Source organism: Hemitrygon akajei, chromosome 17 (assembly GCF_048418815.1).
Source record: "Hemitrygon akajei chromosome 17, sHemAka1.3, whole genome shotgun sequence".
Taxonomy (NCBI): Eukaryota; Metazoa; Chordata; class Chondrichthyes; order Myliobatiformes; family Dasyatidae; genus Hemitrygon; species Hemitrygon akajei.
The window spans coordinates 2,718,029-2,731,050 of NC_133140.1; positions in this window are offsets into that span (position 1 = coordinate 2,718,029).

Here is a 13,022-nt window from a genome sequence, read left to right on the forward strand (position 1 = left end):
ACAATAGGCAGCGATTCAAACAGACAGAGGAGAAATGGGCTAAAAATTCTATATCTGAATGCACAAAGTGTAAGAAATAAGGCGGATGAGCTTGAAGCCCAGGTGCGAATGGGTAACTATGATGTTGTTGGGATAACGGAGACGTGGCTGCAGGGAGATCAGACCTGGGAAATGAATATACAAGAGTATACGTGCTATCGTAGGGACAGAAATGTGGGCAGAGGGGGTGGGGTGGCCCTGTTGGTGAGGAATGAGATTCAGTCCTTTGCAAGGGGGGATATAGTGTCAGGAGAAGTAGAGTCTGTGTGGATAGAACTGAGGAACAGTAAGGGCAAAAGGACCCAAATGGGTGTTGTCTACAGGCCACCAAACAGTAGCATGGATATTGGGTGCAAGTTGAATAGGGAGTTAACATTGGCATGTGGCAAAGGTAATGTCGCAGTAGTTATGGGGGATTTCAACATGCAGATGAACTGGGAGAATCAGGTTGGTGCTGGACCACAGGATAGGGAGTTTGTAGAGTGCCTGCGGGATGCATTCTTGGAACAGCTTGTACGAGAGCCGACCAGGGACAAGACTATTCTGGATTTTGTGTTATGTAATGAACAGGATTTGATAAGCGATCTCACAGTAAAGGAGCCATTACGAGGTAGTGATCACAATATGATAAGCTTTTATCTGCAATTTGAGAGGGATAAGGACAGCTCGGAGGTGTCAGTGTTGCAGATGAACAGGGGAAACTATAGAGCCATGAGGGAGGAGCTGGCCAAAGTTGACTGGTAGGATAGCCTAGCAGAAAAGACAGTGGAACAGCAATGGCAGGTATTCTTGGGAATAATGCACAAGGTGCAAAATCAGTTCATCCCCCAGAGAAGGAAGGATTCAAAGGGGGGAAAGGGGCCACAGTGGTTGACAAAGGAAGTCAGAGATTGCATAGCATTAAAAAAAGGAAATATGACAGAGCTAAGGTGAGTGGGAGGACAGATGATTGGGAAGTTTTTAAGGAACAACAGAACTTAACTAAAAAGACAATACGGGGAGAAAAAATGAGGTACGAACGCAAGCTAGCCAGGAATATAAAGGAAGATAGCAAAAGCTTTTTAGGTATGTGAAGAGAAGGAAGATAGTTAAGAACAGTGTTGGGCCCTTGAAGAATGAATTGGGTGAAATTGTTATGGGAAACAGAGAAATTGCAGAAGAATTTAATGAGTACTTTAGATCTGTTTTCACTAAGGAAGACACAAGCAGTCTCCCAGATGTATGGATGGGCCAAGGACATAGGGTAACAGAGGAAATGAAACAGATTGACATTCGGAAGGAAACGGTGATGAGAAGACTGATGGGACTGAAGGCTGACAAATCCCCAGGACCAGATGGTCTGCACCCTAGGGTACTAAAGGAGGTGGCCCTGGAAATTGCGGATGCATTGGTAATCATTTTCCAATGTTCCTTAGATTCAGGATCAGTTCCTGAGGATTGGAGAATGGCTAATGTTATCCTACTTTTTAAGGAAGGAGGGAGGGAAAAAACAGAGAACTATCGACCTGTCAGCCTGACATCGGTGGTCGGAAAGATGCTAGAGTCCATTATTAAGGATGAAATAGTGGCATATCTAGATAGCAGTGATAGGATTGGGCTGAGCCAGCATGGATTTACCAAGGGTAAATCATGTTTGACTAATCTGTTGGAGTTTTTCAAGGATGTAACCAGGAATTTAGATGGGGGAGATCCAGTGGATGTAGTGTACCTCGATTTCCAGAAGGCATTTGATAAGGTCCCACATAGAAGATTGGTGGGTAAAATCAAAGCTCAGGGCATCGGGGGGAAGGCATTGACATGGATAGAAAACTGGTTGGCAGATAGAAAGCAAAGGGTAGCGGTGAATGGGTGTTTCTCAGAATGGCAGGTGGTGACTAGTGGGGTGCCACAGGGCTCGGTATTGGGACCACTGCTGTTTACCATTTACGTTAACGATTTGGATGAAGGCATAGAAAATAACATCAGCAAATTTGCTGATGATACTAAGCTGGGTGGCAGTGTGGCATGTAATGAGGATGTTAGGAGAATTCAGGGTGACTTAGATAGGCTGGGTGAGTGGGCAGATACTTGGCAGATGGCGTTTAATGTGAATAAGTGTGAGGTTATCCACTTTGGGAGTAAGAACAGGAAGGCAGATTATTATCTGAACGGTATAGAGTTGGGTAAGGGAGTAATACAAAGAGATCTCGGAGTCCTTGTTCATCAGTCACTGAAGGTGAATGAGCAAGTGCAGCAGGCAGTGAAGAAGGCTAATGGAATGTTGGCCTTTATTACAAAGGGAATTGAGTACAAGAGCAAGGAAATCCTCTTGCATTTGTACAGAGCACTGGTGAGACCACACCTGGAGTATTGTGTACAGTTTTGGTCTCCAGGGTTAAGGAAGGACATCCTGGCTGTAGAGGAAGTGCAGCGTAGATTCACGAGGTTAATTCCTGGGATGTCTGGACTGTCTTACGCAGAGAGGTTAGAGAGACTGGGCTTGTACACGCTGGAATTAAGGAGATTGAGAGGGGATCTGATTGAAACATATAAGATTATTAAGGGATTGGACAAGATAGAGGCAGGAAATATGTTCCAGATGCTGAGAGAGTCCAGTACCAGAGGGCATGGTTTGAGAAGAAGGGGTAGGTCATTTAGGACAGAGTTAAGGAAAAACTTCTTCTCCCAGAGAGTTGTGGGGGTCTGGAATGCACTGCCTCGGAAGGTAGTGGAGGCCAATTCTCTGGATGCTTTCAAGAAGGAGCTAGATAGGTATCTTATGGATAGGGGAATCAAGGGATATGGGGACAAGGCAGGAACCGGGTATTGATAGGAATTGATCAGCCATGATCTCAAAATGGCGGTGCAGGCTCGAAGGGCCGAATGGTCTACTTCTGCACCTATTGTCTATTGTCTATTGTCTGTTGTCTATTGTTACAGGAAAGATACTGGCATGGATATAGGAATGGCTGGCAGGCAGGAGGAAGCGAGTGCAAATAAAGGGGGTATTTTCTGGTTTGCTGCTAGAGTCTAGTGGTGTTACTCAGGAGTCAGTATTTGGATCGCTACTTTTCACATTGCTTTGCAGTGATTTGATTAATAGACCTGATGACTTTGTGGATGATACGAAGATAAGTGGAGAGGTAGGTGGTGGTGAGGAAGCAATGCAATTGCAGCAGGACTTAGACAAATTGGGAAAATGGGCAAAAAAGTGGCAGATGGAATGCAGTGTTTGGAAATGTACGATAATGCATTTTGGCAAAAAAAAATAGTGCAGACTATTATCTAACTGGGGAGTAAATTCAACCATCAAAGGTGCAAAGGGACTTAAGGGACCTCATGCAAGATTCTGAGAAGGTTTATTCACAGGTTCAGTCTGTGGCAAAGAAGGCCATTTTGGCAGTTATTTAAAGAGGAATAAAGTATAAAAGCTAGGACATAATGCTTAGCTTTAAAAGACATTAGTCAGGCCGCACTTAGAGTATTGTCAGAAGTTTTGGGCCCCAGATCACAGAACAGATGTGTTGCCATTGGAGAAAATCCAGTAGAGGTTCACAAGGATAATTTCGGCAGTGAAGGAGTTAACATATAAGGAGCGTTTGGCAGCTTTGGGCCTGTATTCACTGGTATTTACATTAACGCGGGGAGATCTTATTGATAGCTACCGAATGCTGAACGGACTAGATAAGGAGGATGTGGAGAAGATGTTTCCACTGCTGGGGGTGTCCAGAACTGGACAGCACAGCCTCTAAATTGAGGGGTGACCTTTTAGAACAGAGGTAAGGAGAATTTTTTAAGCCAAAGGGTGGTGAATCTGTGGAACGCTCTGCCACAGACTGCACCAGAGGAAGATGGAGAGCAGGCAAGGAGTTATTGTGAGAGGTCTTTGCCTGTTCTCCATCCTCCTTTGGTGCTCCCCTCCCCCTTTCTTTCTCCCTAGGCCTCCCGTGCCATGATCCTTTCCCTTCTCCAGCTGTGTTTCCCTTTTGCCAATCACCTTTCCAGCTCTTAGTTTCAACCCTCCCTCTCCTGTCTTCTCCTATCATTTCGGATCTCCCCCTCCCCCTCTCACTTTTAAATCTCTTACTACCTCTTCTTTCAGTTAGTCCTGACAAAGGGTCTCAGCCCGAAACGTCGACTGTCCTTCTTCCTATAGATGCTGCCTGGCCTGCTGTGTTCCACCAGGAAGGCATAGACGGTGATATGGTTCTGTTAGTAAGAGATGGAATTATATCTTTACAAAGTGGTAACATAGGGTCCGAGAATGTTGAATCTTGTGCATGAGTCAAGAAAATACAAAGGTTAAAAAAACACATTATAGGAACCAAGATGAGTAACTGAGATTGCAAAGGGAGTTGCAAAAGGCATGTAATAAGGGTAATGACATAATTGTAAAGCCGGATGTCAACATATAAGGGAATTGAAAAATCAGGTTGGTGCCACATCGCAAGAGAGGGAATTGTTGAATGCCTACAAGTTGGCTTTTTTAGAGCAGATTGTTCTTGAACCTACCAGGGAAAAGGCTGTCTTAGATCGGATGGAGCTTAATGTAAAGGAACCCTTCAGGCGGTGATCATAATATGGCTAAATTCATACTGCAAGTTGAGAGGGAGAAGCATAAATCACATGTATCAGTATTGCAATGGAATAAAGGCGTGAGAGAGGAGCTTGCCCAGGTGGATTGGAGGTGGAGGATGGCAGGGATAATGGCAGAACAGGGATGGCTGAATTTGATGGGAATAGCTCAAAAGGCGCATGATAAATATGTCCCATAGTGAAGCAGATTTCAAAGGAATTTAAGGACTGCATAAAAGTCAAGGAAATGACATATAAGGTAGCAATGTGAGTGGAAAGTTCAATGATTGGGACGCTTTTATAATCCAACAAAAGGCAACAGAAAACCTATAAGGATAGAAAAAAATGAAACATGAGGGCAAACTAGCCAGTAATATAAAGCAGGATGCTAAAAGGATTTTTTCAGTACTTTAATGAGCACAAGGGAAGGGAATGTTGATATTGGACCATTGGAAAAGGATGCTGGTGAGGTAATAATTGGAGGAAAAGAACTGGCAGATGAACAAAAGGGATACATTGCATCAGTCTTCACTGTGGAAGACACTAGCAGTGTGCGAGGTCTATGAGTATCAGGGAACAGGAGAAGATGTCATTGCTATTACAAAGTAAAAAGTACTAGGCAAACCCAAATGTCTTCAAGTGGATAAGTCACCTGAATCAGATGGACTACATCCCAGAATCCTGATGAAGGTTGCTGAAGAGATAACAGATGCATTGGTCATGATCTTTCAAGAGTATCTTGATTCTGGCATGGTCCAGGAGGACTGGAACATTGCAAATGCCACTTCAGTCTTCAAGACGGGAGGAAAGCAAAAGAAAGGAAATCATAAGCCAGTTAACCTTAGCTCAGTGCTTGGGAAAGTGTTGGAGTCTGTGATGAAGGATGATGCTTCGGAGTACTTGGAGACTAATGATAAAATAACTCAAAGTCAGCATGGTTTCTGTAAGGGGAAGTCTTGCCTGACAAATCTGTTAGAGTTCTTCAAGGAAGTAACAAGCAGGGACAGGCAGTGGTTGTCATTTACTAGGGCTATAAGAAGGCATTTGATAAGATGCCGCACATGAGGCTGCTTAATAAGATAAATCCTTTGGCGTTACAGGAACAATACTGGCATGGACAGATGAATAGTTGACAGGTAGGAGGCAGTGAATGGGATAAAAGGGGCCTTTTTTGTTTGGCTGCCAGTGACCAGTGGTGTTCATTAGGGGTCAGTATAGGGACCACAATTTTTCACATTGTCTGTCATTTCACTTTTCAATCTTTTTATTGATTTTCAAATAAAGAATATACAAATCAGAGGAGGAGTTTAGCAAACAGATAATATAAAAGACATATAAACAGCAATAATAAAAACAGAGAATATATAATGTCAAAATCAAATAGGTAAAATATTATGCTTTTATATATCCAATGGTAAAAAAAAACTACAACTCCTCATAGCAATCATAACAAAAAGATTGGAAATCTGTCAATGATTTGGATAAGGAACTGATGGTTTTGTGGCAAAGTGTGTGAATGATATGAAGTTAGCTAGGTGGGAAGGTATTGCTGAGGAAGCAATCTGATGCAGAAGGACTTGTACAAATTAGAAAAATAGGCAAAAAAGTGGCAGATGGAATACAGTATTTGGAAATGTATGATCATTCATTTTGCTAAAGGGAACAATAGTGCTTAATATTATCTAACTGAGGAGAAGGTTCAAATATCAGAAGTGCAGATGGTCTTAGGAGTCCTCATGCAAGACTCCCAGAAGTTTCAGTTACAGATTGAGTCTGTGATAAAGAAAGCAAATGCGATGTTGTCATTTATTTCAAGTGGAATAGAGTATAAAAGGAAGGAAATAATGCTGAGGCTCTATAAGACACTTATCAGGCCGCACTTGGAGTATTGTCAACTGTTTTGGGCCCCGTATCTCAGAAATGATGCATCGTCAGGAGAGAGTCCAGAGGAGGTTCACAGGGGTGATTCTGGGAATTAAGGGGTTAACATATGAGGAGCTTTTGGCAGCTTTAGGCTAGTATTCACTGGAATTTAGAAGAATGCGGAGGGAGGGATCTCATTGAAACCTACCGAATATAGAAAGGACTACATAGGGAGGATATGGAGAGGATGTTTCCTATAATAAGGCTATCCAGTACTAGAGGGCACAAACTTAAAACTGAGAGGCAGCCTTTTAGAACAGAGGTAAGAAGGTTTTCTTTTAGCCAGAGAGTAGTGAATCTATGGAATGCTTTGTCACAGACTTCTATGGAAGCCAAGTCTGTGGGTTTAGTTAAGGCAGACGTTGGTAGTTTCCTGATCGGTCAGGGCATCGCAGGTTATGTGTTAAGCCATGATGGAATGGCGGTGTAGACTCTGTGGGCTGAATGGCCGAATTCTGCTCCTATGCCCTATAGTCTTATTGATAACCAAAATTGCAAACACTGTTGCCAAAATAAACGAAGGCATTTTCCAGGCCATCTCTCTGAACCCACCATGGTTTTGTCCAGATTTAAACCCGCTTTGTAATATACTGAATCGGGCGAAAATTGGGTATCAAGTTAGAAACAACCAAATGAATTATACCTTGATACACCTTCTATACATGGACGATTTGAAATTATACGTCCCTTCATCAGTAAAGCCAAAATACTTGATTCAACTATTTTTTAAAGACATAAACATGAACTTTGGACTGGATAAATCAGATTCAGAATCAGAATCAGGTTTATTATCACCAACATGTGACGAGAAAATTGGTAACTTGGCAGCAGCGGTTCAATGTCATACATAATCTAACAGAAAGAAAAAAATAAATAAATAAATAAATAAACAATTATTATTATTATTATTATTATTATTATTATTATAAATAAATAAGTAAATCAATTACGTGTATTGAATAGATTTTAAAACGTACAAAAATAGAAATACAGTATATTTTAAAAATGTGAGGTACTGTCCAAAGATTAAATCCCCATTTAGGAATCGGATGGCAGAGGGGAAGAACATTAAATATATAGAAAGGTGCAATAGAGCTAAGAGAATACAAAACAAAGCAGCAGGATACAATACAAGCGATGGATTAATATAAAACATATACTGTAAGTGCGCTGGCTGGTGGCATAGTGGCATCAGCGCTGGACTCCGGAGCGAATGCTCCCGAGTTTGAATCCAGTCAGCTCTATCATATAAAAAAAACTGGAGAGTGCTACATGTCATCATCAAAAAAAAAAGATCAGTGCAAAAAACTTGTCATGACGGCGCCCCGACGACTCCACCAGGAGTTAACTTGTCATGACGGTGCATTCTTCTTCTTTATACTGTAAGTACTGGGATATCAACAAGCAAAGAAAATAGATCTTTAAAAAGTGATTAATTAATTAATAATCAAACAGTTTACTTCAAAGCTTAAGAAAATCTGAAAACAGACCTTAGCAGCAAAAATCTAACAAAGGCAATAAACACTTTCGCTATGCCTTGATTAACGCATTCATTTGACATAATGCCTTGCTCCAAATCTGATTTGGAAAATTTACAAAGAAAAGTAAGAACATGTGACAAAATTCAGAAAACATTATGCACAGTCAAATCCACTTAGATTAACTCTGCCTTGGACAGAGAAAGTCCCACTTGGTGGCACAATAATATTAACGCCGGATTCCGGAGCAAAGGTTCTCGATTTCAAATCCAAGTCGGGTTGAGCGTTGAGCTAGCAACTCAGCCTTGTAAAACAAGAATGGCTTGCTATGGAAACACCATCATGATGGTGCCCCGATAACTCCACTGTCAAGTTAAAGGCTATTCTTCTTGGACAGCAAACGGAAGAGCAATAACCGATATTGAAAATCTACACAACAGTCAGATAATGCATCTTAGGATAGATTTTCATTGGACAAAAACAGGATTCAGTACTCGGTGTGTGCATATACAATTCTAATAAGAGATACACACCACTAAACTTAGATAAAAGCACAACCCAGAAGGAATTATCACTAGTGAAGAAAAAGTTTACTAACGCAAGAGCCTGAACCTCTGTGGAAGGCATACCCAGGATCAGAGCAGAGTAGATGATGACAAGGAAGCGTTGAACGCCTGGCTCGGAGTTGAAGAACTGTTCTCAGAAACAGAAGGGTTCCTTGGGACAATACAGGACCAGGTGATTAACACAAGAAATTATCAAAAATACATTTTAAAAGACCAACATATTCAAGATGCTAAATGTAGAAATTGGCAAGAGGAAACAGGAACAATCTGACAGATCACAGAATCCAGTAGCAGTTTAACACAAACACAAGCAAGAGGCAAACATCATTTACCAATATCTTGCTTTAAAATACAAAGTCATAAAAGAAATCCTACCTTACTGTGAATAGCTGTGTCAGAATACCACAAATTATATTACAATCAATCCGTTTTACAGAAAGGTCAATCCATAATAACCATCTGGATGTAATAATTCAGGATAAGCAAGGAAGAACAACTAACTTAATAGATACAATCATTCCAAACACGTATAACTTACAAAAATCTGTAAGTGACAAACACTTGAAATATGCTAAATTAAAAAAGGAAATTGAAAGACTTTGGAATATGAACACGGAATGCATTGTCCTGCTAGTAACATCCACAACAGGTATCATTCAATGTCAGTACACAATAGCATTAAATAACTAGAACTACACAGCAATATCTATATAAATCTTCAGAAAGCCACAATAATAAATACCACTAAAATACTATGAAAGTTCCTAGCAAGTGAGAAATTAATGTGCTTGGCTCTGCCCTTACCTCAGGTTTTACCAGCCCGAGCTGAGAAAAGAATAAATTACAAATAAGAATACAGAGAAACTTAAAGTTGCTGATGCTGTTCACCTTTGAACCTCCAATGAGAATTAACTCATCGACCTTTGATTTCCTCCTCCTAAAGTCAATAATCAGCTCGTTGGTGTTGCTAAGATGTTGTTGCCATGGTACCCTTCAGCCAGATTTTCAGTCTCCCTCCGATATGGTGATTCATTGTCATCTTTGATTCATCGTACAGTGGTGGTACCGTCAGCAAAACTAAATTTGGCATTCGAGCCGTGCTTAGCCACACAGTCATACATGTAAACCAAGAAGATCAGGGGACTAAGCACACAGCCTTGTGGTGCATACATGCTGATAGATATTCTGGAGGAGATGTTGTTGCCAATCCAAACTAACTGAAGTCCACAAATGAGGATATTGAGGATCCAATTGCACAAGGGAGTATTGGGGCCAAGGTCTTGAAGCTTAATAATTACCTTTGAGGGTATGATTGTATTGAATGATGGAATTAGATGATGTTATGTATTTCCATATCTTTTCACTGATTTGCTAACAAAAAGAGAGCAGAAAAATCACATTTCCTGAATTTTCCATGGGATTGTCGTTGTTTTCCATACATCAACTTTTGCAGCAAGCACAGATGCTTTCTCCGTGAGCTATCTGTGAGTGTTACATCATTTCAAATACTTCTGTTGAATCACTGTCATAAGGTGGGCGTTGGGAATGGACCCAAGTGCAAGACACAGACACTAAAGTACTAGGGAGAGGACAAGGTGTATCAAGAGAGCAAGGGAAGTGGGGAAGAAAGGACGCTGGACATGACACAAGCCCCGGATGAGACAAGGATTCCATGCCTGGGCTAGGACTTGACTAGGATAGCGGAATCAGGAAATGGAACTGGGAACTAGGAGCCTGGGTTTGGACTCCGAGCCAGAGACTGGACAAGGACCCAGAACCTGGGACTCGACTCGGGCTCGGACCGCGGAATTAGGCGAGGACATGACCTGGCTACAGGACGAGGAGAGGCAACAGGACTGGACGTGAGAATCCTGGACAGGATGAGGGAACCCCAGCACCGGGCTAGGCAAGGCACCCCTGGGCTGGGCGAGGCACATGGACAAGACGAGAACACAAAGCCGTAGCTTGGACAGGACAAGGTTCTTGGACATGACTAAGACTGGAAGAGACCCCAAAGCCTTGACTTGGTCAAGGAAGAGACGGGAATGCAGAGCCTTGATCGAGGGAGAAACAGGAACATGGAACATAGAGCCGGGACCCCTCCTTGGAAACAGGACGTGGGGCCAGAACTCATTACACAGCATGCAGAATACGATGAGACGGTTCCCAGCACAAAGTAGCACCACCCTATACACATCAGACTTCCAATATAACTCGGAGTCCTGCCATGTGCAGAAGTTCGCTGATGACACGGCCATAGTGGGGTGTGTCAGGAATGGACAGGAGGAAGAGTATAGGAAACTGATACAGGACTTTGTGATATGGTGCAACTCAAACTACCTGCGTCTCAATATCACCAAGACCAAGGAGATGGTGGTGGACTTTAGGAGATCTAGGCCTCATATGGAGCCAGTGATCATTAATGGAGAATGTGTGGAGCAGGTTAAGACCTACAAGTATCTGGGAGTACAGTTAGACGAGAAGCTAGACTGGACTGCCAACACAGATGCCTTGTGCAGGAAGGCACAGAGTTGACTGTACTTCCTTAGAAGGTTGGCGTCATTCGATGTTTGTAGTGAGATGCTGAAGATGTTCTATAGGTCAGTTGTGGAGAGCGCCCTCTTCTTTGTGGTGGCATGTTGGGGAGGCAGCATTAAGAAGAGGGACGCCTCACATCTTAATAAGCTGGTGAGGAAGGCGGGCTCTGTCGTGGGCACAGAACTGGAGAGTATGACATCGGTAGCAGAGCGAAGGGCGCTGAGTAGGCTACGGTCAATTATGGAAAACCCTGAACATCCTCTGCATAGCACCATCCAGAGACAGAGAAGCAGCTTCAGCGGCAGGTTGCTATCGATGCAATGCTCCTCAGACAGGATGAAGAGATCAATACTCCCCAATGCCATTCGGCTTTACAATTCAACCACCAGGAGTAAGATATGTTAAAGTGCTGGGGTTAGGACTGAGCTTAAGTTACCATTCAATGTATTTTAGTAAACTATTTAAGAACTTTTTAAAAGCTATTTATTAATGCTTTTTGAGAGGGTGATTTTAGATGCATATCATATTTATACTGAGTTAAGTATTGTATGCAATTAGTTTTTGCTACAATAAGTGTATGGGACATTGGAAAAAATGTTGAATTTCCCCATGGGGATGAATAAAGTATCTATCTATCTATCTATCTATCTAGATGGCCAGACCTACCTAGCGAAGGCGAGGACAGAGACAGTTCCCAACACTAGGTAGCTGCAAATGGCCGGACCTACCTAGCAAAAGCGTAGACGCAGAGACAGTTCAAAACAATGATAGACAGTTCCTTATCTTGCTCCAATGGTAGAACTTGACAGCGGTAAAGGCAAGGCTTCAGGCAAAGCAAGGCCCCAGGTGAGGCGAGACAATGCTCCAGGAGGAAGATGAAGGGAAGGGATACAAACAGGGGGTTTGGACAGGAACAATCCAGCAGACAGAAGCTGAATCCTGAAGCTATTTATGAAGCCAGCCCAAACGAGAATCAGCTGCCTCAACAGAAACTGAGAAAACCAGAAAACCTGGAATAAGGAACATGGACCAGACTGTGAACCGGAATGCAGATTTCACGGACCGGACCATGACAGTACTCCCCGCTCTATGGGAGCCTCCTGGAGACCCAAAAGGCTTCCCCAGACTATGGACGACACAGACGGGTTGGGGGGCATTCAACAGGAGAGAACCCAGGATAGCGAGAGTTAAACGACAGGGTCTATGTCGCTGGGTTCAAGTCTGGCTGGATTGTTCTGTCATAAGGTGGGAATTGGGAACAGACCCAAGTGCAAGACACAGACACTGAAGTACTAGGGAGAGGACTAGGGGTATCAAGAGAGCAAGGGAAGTGGGGAAGAAAGGACGCTGGACATGACACAGGCCCTGGACGAGACAAGGATTCCGGGCCTGGGCAAGGACTTGACTAGGATAGTGGAACCAGGACATGGAACTGGGAACTAGGAGCCTGGTCCTGGACTCCAAGCCAAAGATTAGACAAGGACCCAGAACCTGGGTCTTGACTCGGACTCGGACCCTGGAACTAGATGAGGATAAGACGTGGCTACAGGACGAGGAGAGGCAACAGGACTGGACATGAGACTCCTGGACAGTACGAGGGAACCCCAGCACAGGACGAGGGAACCCCAGCACCGGGCTGGGCAAGGTACTCCTGGGTTGGGCGAGGCATACGGACAAGATGAAAACACAAAGCCACGGCTTGGACAGGACAAGGTTCTTGGACGTGGCTAGGATGAGACTCCGACGACTTGACTTAGTCGGGGAAGAGACAGGAATGCAGAGCCTTGATCGAGGGAAAAACAGGAACATGGAATACATAGCCGGGACCCCTCCTTGGGTATAGGACATGGGGCCAGGACTCATTACTCAGCATGCAGAATACGACGAGACGGTTCTCAACACAGACAGCCGGACCTACCTAGTG